Consider the following 15,158-nt stretch of genomic DNA (forward strand, 5'->3'; position numbering starts at 1 on the left):
ATTGCCAACCGTGGTGAAAGTGCAATGACCAGAAATGCACAACACAACAGGAGCAGTCACACACTCACCCACTGCAATTTATTCGGTGTATTATTCAACAACTCTAATCCTTAATCAGATTAATATTTCAGCCTACCAAAAAATCAAACCATGTGTACTATCTGTAGCAAGCAAGAAACCAGTGCGTCAACAACAACCGAGTCATTGCCAGGGAGATGAATCCCAGCAGCTCCAAGCCGTGCCCATGCCAACCAAAAGGGTTTTGCCACTCACCTGCAAAGGGGTTTCTTTCACAAGGCAAAAACCCCCACACCACTCAGCACACTCCTGAACAGCATGGCAGACACCCAAAAATCCTGTTTGAGTTCCCAGCAACTCTTCCCATTCAGCTGGCAGCGTGCTGCCAACTTCAGAGGAGTCTGACATTTTTGGAGGATGGCAGAAGAACTCTGGAAGTACTCTGAGTATTCCTGAGTACACATTGAAGGCATCTTCTTCATTATACTTGTAGGTTGAATTACATATTTAATTAGTAACAGCTTCAACAAGAAATTGCTAAAGTTGAACATGGAGGATAAGTCTCACTTCACACAAGGAGGCAAACTCACACAAGGAAGCACATGCCAGAACTGGCCACCTCTGTGCACCATCTCACACATACTACAAACTTCTCCCAGAAGCTAAAGTAAAGTGTTATTTTGCACAGATAAGCTTCATGTTACCTTGAAGGCAAACATTACATTTCCCACAGTTAGGAAATTGCATCTGTATGAAGCTGCTTTGACTCAACTTCCGCTTTCAAGCTCTAATCTTCAGCGTAGCTGTCAATTAGAAATGTCTGTTACCAAGTAATCTGCTCTACACACCACAACGTGTCTGTCTCCTTTGAAGCCTTAATACCCACTGGTGAGGATGGCTTTGTACCAGTAGATCACTCATGAACCTTTTGCACTGTATTCAGATCCGGATTTAATTCCTGCCAACAGCCACACTGGAAGCGTTGGCCAATGACAAACACAAAAAGCTGTTTGGCATCCTTGAGCCTCAAAGCTCCGTCCACCACACAAAAATACTGTTTACGTGTTGAGAGAGACACAAGTAGAAAGTCCTTGCAGCACAAGGTCATACCAAGCTCGCTGGAAGACTAAATTTAGCCACCTGTGCCTCAGGCAAGTCTGTTAGTTATGGGAAGCTTGGATACTGGTGTGGAGCACTGTTCCTAGGGTAAATCCCATGGAAGACTTAACTCCATTTAATTGCAAATGATCTTGAAGCTATTAATGGGGAGCCCAATCCCAATCCATCAAAGAGGAGCTGTCTCCGAGTACCCCACAAACTCAGCACTGGGACACTGTGATCCTGTCAGGGCTGGTTTGCTTGGAACTGCTACGTTCAGAGTGAGCAAGAGGAGCTCAAGAAGATGTAACAGATGGGGTTTCAGCGCAAATATATTTCAGAACACCTCCTTAGCAAGCACATTTCCTCCTCTACCTCACCTCACACTACAGTTCTAACAGCTACACGAGAGCGGATAGACAAGAACTCAGGGATTATTCCAAGCTTCAGTAAATCTTAGCAGAGGCTGACTGAACAGTTTGTCAAGACAAGCCCCAGCTCACCAAAAGGTGTATCAGCCAACAGTTTTGTCAAATATTTAATAATTTTCCAAGCCAAAGAGGCAGGGGTGACTCAGTTTGTTCCAACTGTGTTAGGTCTCAGGATCAGTATCAACCACAAGCCCATGGAAGGACCTCAGCAGCCAGCTGAGGTTTGATAACGAGGATCACTGCAAGACTCTATCCCTAGGAAAAAACAATTTCAAGAATCTGGTTTCAAGACACCACTGAGGAATTTCTGAACTATCTGCCTCAGCATGACAGGCCTTCAGAGATGCTCAAGAACCTATTTTCATGCCAGAAACTCAAACAGGAGGACTAGCTCAAGCATGCAAAGCCAGGATTACTAAGATGACTGCACCAAGTCCAACCAGGCACAAGGTTTCTCACATTACATGCTGAGTGTATATGGTCCAAAAGGCATCTGGGACTCACGCTCCATCCCCTAATGCCTCTGCAAACAGATGGTGTCACAGAAGGCTACCTGAACATCCAATAGTCACCCTGCTCACATCACTGCTCTTACCAAACCCATCCTTGCAGAGGTCCCAGCCAGGAGGATGCCATGACCCCCAAGTCCCTCATCCAAAACCTGTTATCACCACAGCAGCCACGTTCCCCCCAAACCCCCATCTTCAATCACATTGTCTCCTTAAAGTCAAAGCACCAGGAAGAACAGAACAAGTGGCTCCAAAACATCCCACTGCCAGTCATGGATCATGACAGGCAAAGGCATTCTGGCATGCCCAGTAATTCCTAACACCTAGAAGGGATAAAAACCACCAAGTACCAGCACTGCACCCAGCAAATCCACACAAAATCAAAGATCTGTGAATTGTGTTGGAGCCTAACGCCAGTTTTGGATTTTAATCACAGAATATCAGGGATCTGAGCAGAGATATTCCCCCCAGAGATGATTTACCACACTGGCATTGCATCTATCACAAGTCAAACTGAAGCCTCAGCACTGCCAACACTGCACAGAGCTGCTTCAGAATGGGAAACTGGTCAAAACCTTTCCAACGAGGGGACAGCTGGGAAGCAGTATCAAATGCCAAAGTGGCTACAGGTCTGATGTCAGCTGCAGCATGATCATTTGGAGAACACAAGGGCCTCCAAAGCACCCAACCCAGCACTGAAGGTAAGCCAGCTGAGGTAGGCTGTGGCTAGAAAAACGAAAGAACAACCAGGGAATGAAAATTATTCAGGGTGGGGAAGCATCATAAAATCATAGACTGTTTTGGGTTGGAATGGACATTGAACACCACCTTGTTCCACCTCCTGCCATGGGCAGGGATACTTTCCACTAGACTAGGCTGCTCCAAGCCCCATCCAACATGGACTTGAACACTTTCAAGAACCTCACTACCTGGAGGAATGACACACAGCAGGTGTTTTGGAAGTGTTTATTTCCATCTAAGAAGTTACTTAAAGCACGTGCTGCCCCAGTCCCTTCCCCCAGCACAAACCAGAGTGCTGTGACCTGCCAAAAAGCGACAGCAAGGATGAGTCCGCATGAAACTCCTACAGGCGAGACCTTTGAAGTCTAACCCGGACTTGAAAAGAGACAACTACAAAGCCTGTGGCCTCTGCTTCATTAAAATAAGATGTTAAAGGTTCTTAAGTTTCATTTGCTCATTGAAACTTGTTCTTTTAAGATCTAGGAAATAAAAATAAGCTGAAGAAACTAAACTGGCCTTGTGCATTACAAAGGAAGACAGTTACAAGGAAACTAAGGACGGCCAAGATCGGGCAGGATGGGATTGCTGCACAACAAAACAGCTTCTTCCAACCTTGGGCAGGGTCAAACTCTTCCACTACACTTGTCAGATCTGCTGCCTTCCATGAACAATATTAAAGCTGGATTTTAGAGAACTGCCTCTCATTTGTTGTAATAGACCCAAACAAACAGCAGTCAGATCCAGAAGGAATTTTGAGTGATGAGGAATGAAAGCTTGGAGATCCAGCAAGTCTGAGAGACTTCAAACTGCTACTCTTGCAAAACCCACCTAAAGAATTTTAGACATGAGAAATAACGTTAATGGCTGGGCTCAATGATCTTAAAGGTGATGCCAACCTGAACAAGCCAATGAGTCGATTTATGTATCCCTCCTTGCTGAGCACAACATTAGACAGATGCAGACAGATTTCCTGTGTTAGTTTTCCCTGTTGTGAGCCCTCCATTAATGTGAACAATGACAGCTGAAATGGTCTGAATCTATCCTCTGACCTGTAACGCAGAAATAAATGTGCAAAACAAAGAAACATTGAGTTTGGCTTATTTCTACAAACAAGATATAACCTGTGCCAGGGCCTCACCACCCTCACAGAAAATAATTTCTTCCCAATATCAAAGCTAACCCTACCCTCTGGCAGTGGGAAATCATTCTGCCTTGTCCTGGCACTCCAGGCTCTTGTCCCAGCTCCCTCTTCAGTTCTCCTGAAGCTTCTTTAGGCACTGGAAGGGGCTCTGAGGTCTCCCTGAAGCCTTCCCGTGATGAACACTCCCAGCTCTCCCAGCTTGGCTCCAGAGCAGAAGGACTCCGGCCTTGATGCCCTTGGTCTCCTCTGGACTGGCTCCAGCAGCTCCACATTCTTCTGATGCTGGATCCCAGAGCTGGAGGCAGCTCTGCAGGTGGAGTCTCACCTGAGCAGGGCAGAGGGACAGAATCCCCCCTCACCCCTGTCCTGCTGCCCACACTGGGTGATCAGCCCAGGGCATGGCAGGGGTTAAATCATGAACTGAGATCCGCAGCAAACCAGTAGGATGGAAGAGACTATATTTTCTAACATAAAATAAATAGCTCCAGGAAACATGTCAGACAGGTTGGTTTCACAGAGTTCAAATAGGTTTCTCCTACAACTTGATGTAACTACCTCTGGCACTGATGCACAGCAATTTCTTGTGGGCTGAGAAAAAGGAGCAGCTCTATAGGAAGCAGGTATTTCAGAGTTTTTTTAACCTCAGCACAAACTGCATGAACTCCCCAGGCTTTATCACTAGACATTAAAACATGTATATAGGACAGCAGCTACTCAGGATATTTAATAAATTATGTGGTCTCCTCTAATGCACCCCACACAACATGGCCAACTCATCTAAGAGAGCTACAGAGACACGATGACCTCAGGAAAAAGATTTGGGACTGCAAAAAAACCTTCACATCTTTGTAAACAGCCACAATATTCCCAACCTAAAGGAATGTCATAATATAACTGTAAGAAGAAGGAAAAAAAATGAGCAGGAGAGCAGAGGCAGACAGGAAAACAATTTTCCCATCTCCCTAGTGAATATCCCCAATTCCTGCATTAAATGCTCAGAGTAGCAAATCCAAGCTATTCAATTGTCTTCCACCACACAGAAATTGTCAGGCTGATCTTGAGGGTGGAATCACTGTCAACTTTTCAGGCTGTTAAGCTGTTCTCCTGAAGAGATTTGCTCGAAGATGAGCAAAGCAAACCAGAAGATTCAGACAGGTAAGAGACACCTATCCATTGCAGAAGATGGCCTGCTCCAAATGGATCTGACAAGAAGGAAGAACCTACAAAAAGCCAGGAGAAAATGGTAATTTCACCCCTATTGAGTTTCATTGTTGCTTTTGCCAATTTATAGGAAAAAGGGAATTATTTAAAAGGTAGGAAGAGTCTGATGAACCAGAAATTAAATGGGCCATTTAACAAGGAATTCAAATATCTCCTCCCTCAAGTGAAAAACAAAGGTTGGGGGCTGGGGGGTGTTAATGTGGAACAGAGATGAAGTAGGTACAAAAATTCTGAGATTTTACCGCTTCATATAATCCCAGAATGGGTTGGGTTGGAAGGACCTTAAAGCCTATCCTATTCCATCCCCTTGTCATGGGCAGGGACACCTTCCACTAGCCCAGGTTGCTCCAAGTCCCATCCAGCCTGGCCTTTGGGCACTTCCACAGGTGTGGCAGTCACAGTTTCTCTGGGCAACCTGTGCCAGGGCCTCACCACCCTCACAGGGAGGAATTTCTTTCCAGGAACACAAATAACCCCATCCTCTGGGAGTGGGAAGCCATTCCCCCTTGTCCTGGCACTCCAGGCAAGGGTACAGCCAGCAAAAGAGGAGGGAAATGTCCAGAGGCAAAATTCAGGCTGAGAATAGGAAGGCAATGAGCAAGAGTTGCGTGACAGCATCCCAAAGAATGGCTCCCACACTTGGGCTTGGATTCATTAGGATCTGAGAAGGTTTTGGGACAACTGGAAGCCTGTAAAAGAACAAGGACTGAATGTATCAAAACAGCACCATGACAGTGGCCCCTGCAATCAAAATTAAAGGTTTCTCTCACACTGCAGAAGAGGAAAGCCAGCAGATCCAGAGAAGAGTATATTTGAGGAGGATGCATCTTTGGGGGGAAAGAAGGTGATTCATAAGAGCCTCATCTCCTCAAGAACTCCTACAGATGGGACAAGAATTAGCCATGTGAAAATCCCCTGCTAGAAAAGAATCAACACAGTGCAAGTCAGATGGAAAGACAAAAACAAGGGTCAGGAGTGTTTCTGCACAAATGCTGTAAGTCTAAAAGTATGATGGAAAAACTCAAATGTCTGGTTTGCAAGTGGACATAGCAAGTTCATTTAAAACACAGTGGAGAGTAGAGGAGCCACTAGACATTAAAAAAACACACAGTGTTAACCAAGCTCCATGTCCCACATGTCACCAGAGCAAATGCCAGGTCAGTGTGTGTGACACCAGGACCAAGTTCTTCAATAGCAAAAAGTGATTCCTTCCCAGCAGTGGATGAGAGAAGCAGCAACTCATAGAACCATGGAATGTTTGGATGAGAAGGGACCTTAAAGCTCATCATGTTCCATCTCCTGCCATGAGCAGGGACACCTTCCACAATCCCAAAGTGCCCCAAATCCTGTTCAGCCTGGCCTTGGACACTTGGACACTCCACTTGGGACAGACACAGCTTCTCTGGGCCACCTATGCCAGGGCCTCACCTTCCTCACAAAGAAGAATTTCATCTTAACATCTAATCTAAACTAATTCCTGACTTCACCTTGGATAGCAGTAGGAATATTGGTGTGAGCCCTACAGTGTGATCTGACCAAGCAATCAAAGCCAACCCATCTCTAGAGCAAGGCTAAATGTCCAAGAAGGAAACAAAATCTAAATTTACAAGCTTTTAGTAAGGGAAAAAAGGTTAGAAGCCACATGATCTATTATTGTGTTAATAAATCATCAGTCAACATCTCCCAAAAATTAAAATTGTGTTTATACACACTCTTGAGTATGTTGAGCTTGGCTTTTGGTAGCAAAATATGATGAGGTGACAGTAACAGCCTCACTATAACCCAAAGTCACACAGGAGGAGATGGGGAAGTGCCCTTGGTTAAAGCTGGTACTAGAAAGTCTCTTGGCCCAGCTTTCACAGAACAATTCAGCAGAGTCTGGACAACCCAGCTCAGGCAGCCATGCTAGGCAAACCAGAGCTGGCCTAAAGACCAGCCTAAATTGCTGCAGGGCTAATTATATTGTACAAAATGAAGCTGTGTCTCAGAAGTCAGGGGCTGTTGTCTTTTTTACCCTTCTCCTTCTTCCTTTTGCAGTGGACGGAGCACATCAACAAGGGAAAATCAGCTGATACACTCCATTGAAAAAAGCAAGAATACTACAAGGCAGAATCCACCAAAGATCTCTGGAGATAAAAACTACAGGATAAAAGGAAAAATCCTTCATGTACAGAAATAACTGGTAAAGAAGGGAGAAGAACATATCACTGGTCCATTCTGCAGCAAGGACTCACCAAAGGATTCTGCTTTACACAGAGCTGTGTTTCTAAGATGACAACATTTGCTACTCTGAATAATTCAGGATGAGAAGTAAATAAGAGCAATGACTCCAAGGAATTGCAGTAAAATCTCGTGATATGAGTGGGTGATACAATTCACAGAGCAGCACATCAGGAACAACCACCCTAACGTCAACTTCAAGAAACATGACAGACTGAACTCATGCCAACCCTAGGAAGCAGGACTACAGCAGAATATTCCACCAAAAAACATGGCTCCATGGGTTTTAAGATCACTAATGAACAAGCACAACATTTGTAATTACAGAGACAATAATATAGGATAACATACCTCTAAAAAGGTATCTGCACCATAAATATAACCCAGCACCTCTGTCAATGTCCTCCATTGTCCTGTGCCCCACTCCTCCTGCCTTACCTGTCTCAAGGAGGAAGCAGAGCTGAAGCAGAGCTGGTAATGACATGAAATACAAGGAGAGCTACAGAAAGTCTAAATATATGAGGACAATTCAGCCAAGAGACTATCAGGAATGGAAAAAGTATTTTCCTAAAATCATTAATATCATGAAGAGAAGTGTAAAGGTTCCTAAATTCAACACCTGGCTCAGGGAGGTCATGAACTGCTGGAGAGAGAAAAATAAAACATTATTTCCCTGGATTAGATCTGCTGTGTTTGTGTTCTCCCCTCCCCAAGCATCTGCTCCTGGTTACCAGTGAGCAGGATACCAGGCCAGATGGATTCCTGGTCTCATCTGGTAGCACTTTTTAAGGCATTACACAGGATTTCATCTGTTAACCTGAAAATACACAGTGGCTGATTGCTTCCTAAGAGCTGGAAAAGGGAGCAGTGTCAGGGCAGGGAAAGCTGCAAGTGGCTGTGGACTAGGATGGACTTAGGAACTTGCCCAGCTCACAGCTCCCCTCAGAGTGGAGTTCTGAACCTGCCTGAATAGTTTCCATTGGTGACTCCAGCACAGCAAACCAAGTTGTTGCCCACACAGAGAACTGGAACAGCATGAAAACTCCTATAGAAGAGCAAGATAGATGGGCTGGAATGAGGCAAGGTTACACACTTCAAACTTCACAAGAAACACTACTATGAACTAGGAAGCTCTTTAATCCAGGGAAAAGAGAGACAGGATATTAGCTTGTTGCCATGTCCCATGAGCCACCAACCTGCCTCAGACATGAAGGATATCAGCACAAAGGACTTCTCCGTGACACGGCACAGCATCCCAGAGAGCCCTCCCCTGCCATTCCCTGCTCTGCTCCCCTCAGGGATTAGCTTTGAGCAAACATGTGCAGGGAAGAGAGCAACAGAGAACAGAGAAAAGAGTGACTGTGGTTCGAAAATAGAGAGCCAACAGCTGGGCCAAGCTTTTCGAAAGCACCAATGGAGAGAAGAGCTGATTTATAGGAAGCAGCTCTGGCATAAACACCAGCAGGTATGTCCCAGTTAAATGTATTGTGAGAATCTGGTGTGAGTTTCCAGCCCTCATGTCCAGAAAACAGAACTTACACGAAGTACAGCAAGGAGCCCAAACTTGTGAGGGCTTTTGGCCAGCCGTTGAAAACACACAGTTATAGATTTGCAGAGGAAAGCAGAGAGATGAGACTCCTCTTCCCCACCACACAACAGCTCCTAAAGAATACAAATTGTGGCAGCCCAGTCCAGAAAAAGTTATTTCAGGGCAGGAACTGTTTAAAGAAACACTTGTATCTGAAAAAAGCTTAGGTGCTTACGAAGGGTGTGAGCATAAAGCCCTGATTTTATCAGGCCAATAGTCTAAAATTGCACTGGAGTCAGCAAGATTTTTGCCAAAAAGCTGGAATATCAGCGGTGCCGGGGAGCCGCTACACCAGCAACCAGAACTTCAACATGGAAACTGAGATTTCCCTGGCACCTCTCACCTCCATCCTCCACTCTTCCTAAGTACATCTGCATGTTTTTTACTAATAATGATTTCTTTTATTACACACCATGATATTTAAATTCTTTCTTATCTGGTCACACCTTGCCAGCGGTCACCTTCCCTGAACAAGAACTCCTGCTGATATTTATCATTGGCAGCACCTCCAGCTCATCCCTGACTCCAAGAGCTCCAGTGTGAACCCAGATTATTGTGCAAATAACCGGTGTGTGCATCTCTCTACGACAGCAATGTCACGAAACCCAAACTCTCTCATCAGTAACACTTCACCATCCAGGTGGCACTTCTAAAACTTGAGCAACTGGCAAGCATTGAGGAATTTTGCAGCCTGAATCTCTGCAAACTCATAATTCCAAGGCACTCTTTGTGTTTTTTGGAATGTGTCTGTGGGAAAATGCTGCTAATATTTGATAAGGGCTTCTCAACAGGAACAAAGCTCGTGATTCCCAGTTTACCCATCAACCTCTCCCAACAGAGTTACCAACACAACACTGAACCAGGGATGTAGGGATGGTTTATCTGGGTAGATCACAGCCAGCAGCTGGGGAGCTGAGAGAATGAAAAAGCAGATCCTGAAGAACCTGGGGAGTGGCTGCACAAGCTGACAGGCATTAGGTCACTAGTAAAAAAAAACCAGTCAAGTCTGAGGTCACACCCGTGACAGTGGGACTTCAGGCAGGTCATAGAAACCAGAAATGAGTGAGGTAGAAAATGTCACATGAAGTCAGGCACAGGAGGCAGCCCAACAGAGCTTGGACTCTGCTCAGAAGACTTCCCAGGAACAGAGAAGTCACTGTCAAGAAAGGCTAAAGGGGACTGCTGGTAGCCGTGAGACATTTGGAAGGGAAGATGTAACTAACCCTCCTGAGGCAGCTGAGCTGCCCCATCCCTGGAAGTGTCCAAGGCCAGCTTAGACGTGGTTTGGAGCAGTATGGTCTAGTGAAAGTGCCCCTGCCCACGGCAAGGGGTGGAATGAGATGACCTTTAAGATTTTCCCAACCCAAGCCATCCCGATTCCGTGATTTGGATAAGACAACAAACCCCAGCCCTTAGAGCTTCACAGTGTGCCAAACAGCATACAGAAATTCTTCCCAGACGTAGAGGGGATAAATAACTTCTTCACACAAATAAGTTGCTGATACACCTCCAGTTACACAGAGCACTTCGCTCCCTCAGACCGGGAACACCACCGGGTCCAGCAGTTCCCCAGGCACCCCCAGCTCCTTCCCCGGCAGGTCCCTGCCCGGCACCGCCGGGACAGTCCCTCAGCTCGGGCTGCTCCGACCCGAACCCCCCCGTTCCGCCCCGCGGGCAGCACCAGCCCAGCGCCCCGGACCCACACCGGGGGCAGCTGCGACCCCCGGGGTCCCTCGGGCCGCCCCACGGCGGCTCCTCCGCCGGCCGGCCGGAGCCGCAGCCGCCGCACCGGGAGCGCCGAGCCCGGCGGAGCCTCCGCCGCGGGCGGGCCGCGGGAGCCGCCCCCCGCCCGGGCCCCGCGCCGCGCCCCGCGCCCCCACCTGCTCCGCCGGCGCTGCGCTCCGCGGGCGGGCCGGGCCGGGCTGGGCCGGGCCGGAGCCGCCGCTGCTCTCCCCGCGCCCGCCGCAGCTCCTCCCTCACGGCACTCGACGGCCACAGCCCGACCCGGCAGCGCTCGGCGCCGGCACCGCCCCGCGCGGCTCCGCCCTATGGCCGCGCCGCGCCCGCGCCGCTTCCGGGGCACCGCGGGCCTGGAAACCGCGTGGCGTTGCCAGGGGGAGCGGCGGCCGCGGGGCTCCGCTCCCGGCCGGGCTCGGCGGCAGCCGCGCTCGGCACCCGCCGCGTTCGGCGTCAGCCGGGGCTCAGCATGCTCCGGGGCTCAGCTTGGCAATCCACTGGGACTCAGCGCCCTCCGGGACTCAGCACCCAGTGGGGCTCAGCATCCTCCGGGGCTCAGCTTGGCAGTCCACTGGGACTCAGCACCCTCCAGGGCTCAGCACCCTCCGGGGCTCAGCTTGGCAGTCCACTGGGACTCACCGTCCTCCGGGGCTCAGCACCCAGTGGGGCTCGGCATCAATCAGGCTCCACAGAAATCTGGGCTCAGCACCCAGTGGAGCTCAGCATCCTCCGGGGCTCAGCTTGGCAGTCCACTGGGACTCAGCGCCCTCCAGGGCTCAGCACCCTCCGGGGCTCAGCTTGGCAATCCACTGGGGACTCACCGTCCTCCGGGGCTCAGCACCCAGTGGGGCTCGGCATCAATCAGGCTCCACAGAAATCTGGGCTCAGCACCCAGTGTGGCTCTTCATCCTCTGGGGCTCAGTTTGGCAATCCACTGGGACTCACCCTCTTCCGGGGCTCAGCACCCAGTGGGGCTCAGCATCCTCCGGGGCTCAGCTTGGCAATCCACTGGGACTCAGCGCCCTCCAGGGCTCAGCACCCTCCGGGGCTCAGCATCAATCAGGCTCCACACAAATCTGGGCTCAGCACCCAGTGTGGCTCTGCATCCTCTGGGGCTCAGCTTGGCAATCCACTGGGACTCAGCGCCCTCCAGGGCTCAGCACCCACCGGAGCTCAGCATCAATCAGGCTCCACACAAATCTGGGCTCAGCACCCAGTGTGGCTCTGCATCCTCTGGGGCTCAGCTTGGTAATCCACTGGGACTCACCCTCCTCTGGGGCTCAGCACCCACTGGAGCTCAGCACCCAGTGGGGCTCTTCATCCTCTGGGACTCAGCCTGGCAATCCACTGGGACTCAGCACCCTCCGGGGCTCAGCATCCATCAGGCTCCACACAAATCTGGGCTCAGCACCCAGTGTGGCTCTGCATCCTCTGGGGCTCAGCTCAGCACCCCCTGGGGCTCGGCATCCGCCAGGGTGGTCCCTTCCAACCTGAACCATTCCTTGAGTCTGTGGAAGAGAAGCAGAAACCCACTGGGGTTGTCACCTGGATGCTCCCAGGCTCATTCTGGTGAAGAACTTGGCGTTTTCCAGATGGATGTTTTAAACTGGCATATTCATAGAATCACGGAATCACGGACTGCTTTGGGTTGGAAGGGACCTTAAAGACCACCTTGTTCCCTCCCTGGGGACCTTAAAGACCATCTCGTTCCCTCCCTGCTGTAGGCAGTGACACCTTCCACCCAACCAGGTTACTAATTCCTTGAAAATGGTTGAAAACATCATGAGGAAAAACTTCCTCCCCGGTGTGCAGGCCTCCAGCCTGGGGACAATTCCATTATCCAGCCACACACATAACAGCTTGCCAGCATATGGGCCCTACCAAGGATAAACCAAAGGTTTATTTGGAAAATGTGTTTAGATCCATAATTTAGGCATTACAATTATTTATTTCTCCTACTACCTTGTAATCCTGAGGCCGAGCTTGGAATTTTTTCCCTGATGCTGTTGTTAGCCGGAAAAAAAAAGCCCAGATCTAATCAAAATGGACATTTCACTTTAGGTTTTTGCTTTCTCTGTTCAGAACTATATGCACTCGCCTGACTCAGTACAGGTTTAATAAAGGCTTAATATTTCTTATTAAACATTTTAAATTGTCAATATCAAAAGTAGAGTGTCTCAATCCAGCCACCTGAAAAGCCTGTCCTGGCAGCATCTTGTCAAACCCTAGCCTGAGTCTCTACTCCACAATGAGTTTATTTTGCTTATTCTTTGTGCTATTATCTGTGGAAAATAATAATAATGTGTATATCACAGTATTGACAATATCTTTGATCAAAGGGAGAGGTATTTTTGCAATTCAGCTCCCATTTTTTCTACTCTGAACCATCTGGGCACTCCCAAAGAGCATCTTAATTCTGAAAAATGATTTATCATCAATTTTAGTCTGAGTTGTTTTTCTGCTAAGTCCTATTAAATGTGTGGATTCTCATTAGCCCTGTGATAATCCCTTGGGAGTTTATCTGAACCAGCCTGCGTGTTGAATGAAGGGGGTGGGGGTGGGTCAAAGCTGACCCAAAAACGTTTGGGGTGAGTGAGAACAGCAAAGGAGGTTCCTTGCCTCCTCATCCCCAGCCCAAACAGGTGAGATTCCAGCCTGATTCCCAAGCACCTTCTTATGAACAGAAAGGAAACATCCTGCTTCTCTTGCTGCATCTCTGGCTGGGATGAAGTGGCTCGTGGAGCTGGTGGGCAGGACAATTCCCCTTTGTCCAGAGCAGCGAGAAGGACAAAGAAGCTCCTGTTGAAGATCAGGCACAGGGAGGCACCACCCCAACATGCCAGCGTGGGCAGGGGGGACCCTACAGACAGACTTCATATCCTTCTGAGTAATGTCCAAAGGGGAAAAAAGCAAAGTCAAAGGAAAGACAAAGCTTAAAAGTGCATGTTTTGGCAGAGGTGAGAATATAGGAGGTACCAAGGGCTCACCCATCTCTCTTCCAATAGAAACAGCCCTGTAACCACTCAATCCAGAGCAGGAATATACACAAACAGGTTTGGAATTTACCAAAATTAGTAGTGCTCTAAAAGGAGTCGAGTGTTATCTCCCTTAACATTAGCAGGCAACACCTGAACTCTAAAGCAGGGAGGCTGCCCTCCAAAGACTGGGAAGTCAACAATCACAGCTCTAAATGGGACATGGTCTGGTGACAGAAAAAGCCTTGAAAATCAGAATAAACGATGAAACCCCCTCATCTGGGGATGAGATCCCTGAGATCTGGCAGTGGATTTCCCATGGCAGGGTAAGAGGTCAGCAGCCTGACAGCTGATGGCCCTGCTCCCCTCCCCTCTGTCTCTGTCCCCACGGCCCAGACATCTGCTGTCCCCGCCGAGCAGCTGCCCCCCTGTGCAGCCCTGGCTGCAGGACAGCAGCAGCAGATCCTTCCTTCCAGCTAAATCCAACAGAAATGTGCTGTCTGTCCTGTTCCGGACTTGAGGGGAGAAGGGGTCTGCCAGGAAAAGCTCAAAAGTGCTCTGGAGCAGCAGCAATTTGTAATTATCCCTATGAAGAAAAGGAAAAGCCTTAGGCTATGGGGATGAGATAGGATGGCATCTGTTTCATCACTGTCTCTTGCCCAAAGATCATTTTACCCTGTAAGATTTAAAATTCAATATATTAGGCCCTCAGGAATTCTTATTTCCTAAACACTTCCATCTCCTCTCCTAAACACTTTGTTTACTCACTTTGCAGCTGTTTTTGGAGCATCCAGCAGCTCCTGCTGAACCACATGCCCAGTTGTGCCAGCAGTGACCCCTGAGCTCTTATTTGTGATGTGGGTACATCCAACATCCCCTGGGGAAAAGTGTGGGTGCCCCAGGCTGGGTCAAAAGGAGCTCTTGGACCTTCAGGCTCAGCTGAGAACAGTTTATTGCTCATTAGTGCTCTCAGGGCTGGGATGTTCTCAAGGTCAGGGGTCAGATAAATAATTTGGACTACTGGAAGAAAATTGCATGTGTTGGGATGGAAATAAAATCTGCTGGGGGGAGTGGGTTGCCCTCAGTGCCCATCCCTGACCCTCCAGCACTGCTGGGTTTGAGGAAGCCATGGGGATTCAGCTGCCGACATGGGATTTTGTTGAAGCCATTTCCTTACCTGGCAAGATAACACAGACTCAGGAAATGAGCAATTCCAGTCTCTCGTCCATGCATTTCTATATTCTCTTCACGTTTCCTAAATAAACTGGTCCCAGGCAGAAGGCGCCGTGTCTGGTCCTGACACAGCCCAGCGTTTGTAGCTGAAGCTGCTGCTGACATCTATGGTCAGCCTGGGGTACTGGTGTTCAAAAGTGGAGTCCCGGGCTGGATCGGGTTGGAAAAATCTTTCAATTCCTCTCAATCCTGAGCTTTAGCACTATCTCTCTTTCTGAATTTTTCCCCTCATTTTCAGAAGAGCTG

At 48.6% G+C, this 15,158-nt stretch overlaps 1 protein-coding gene across 3 annotated transcripts in view; it reads right to left on the reverse strand.

The window, feature by feature from the left end:
• CSNK1G1 (casein kinase 1 gamma 1) overlaps positions 1-10,923 on the reverse strand; it is a 96,274-nt gene extending 85,351 nt beyond the window's left edge. For 2 of the 3 annotated variants that reach the window (XM_021554255.3, XM_021554254.3), the window contains exon 1: positions 10,848-10,923. The gene's annotated coding sequence lies outside the window, so the exon portion shown is untranslated. The remainder of the gene's footprint in view (positions 1-10,847) is intronic. The other variant, XM_077785865.1, reaches the window with a different exon arrangement.
• Between the last annotated feature and the right edge of the window lie 4,235 nt (positions 10,924-15,158).

This window comes from Lonchura striata, chromosome 11, assembly GCF_046129695.1.
Source record: "Lonchura striata isolate bLonStr1 chromosome 11, bLonStr1.mat, whole genome shotgun sequence".
NCBI classification, from domain to species: Eukaryota; Metazoa; Chordata; class Aves; order Passeriformes; family Estrildidae; genus Lonchura; species Lonchura striata.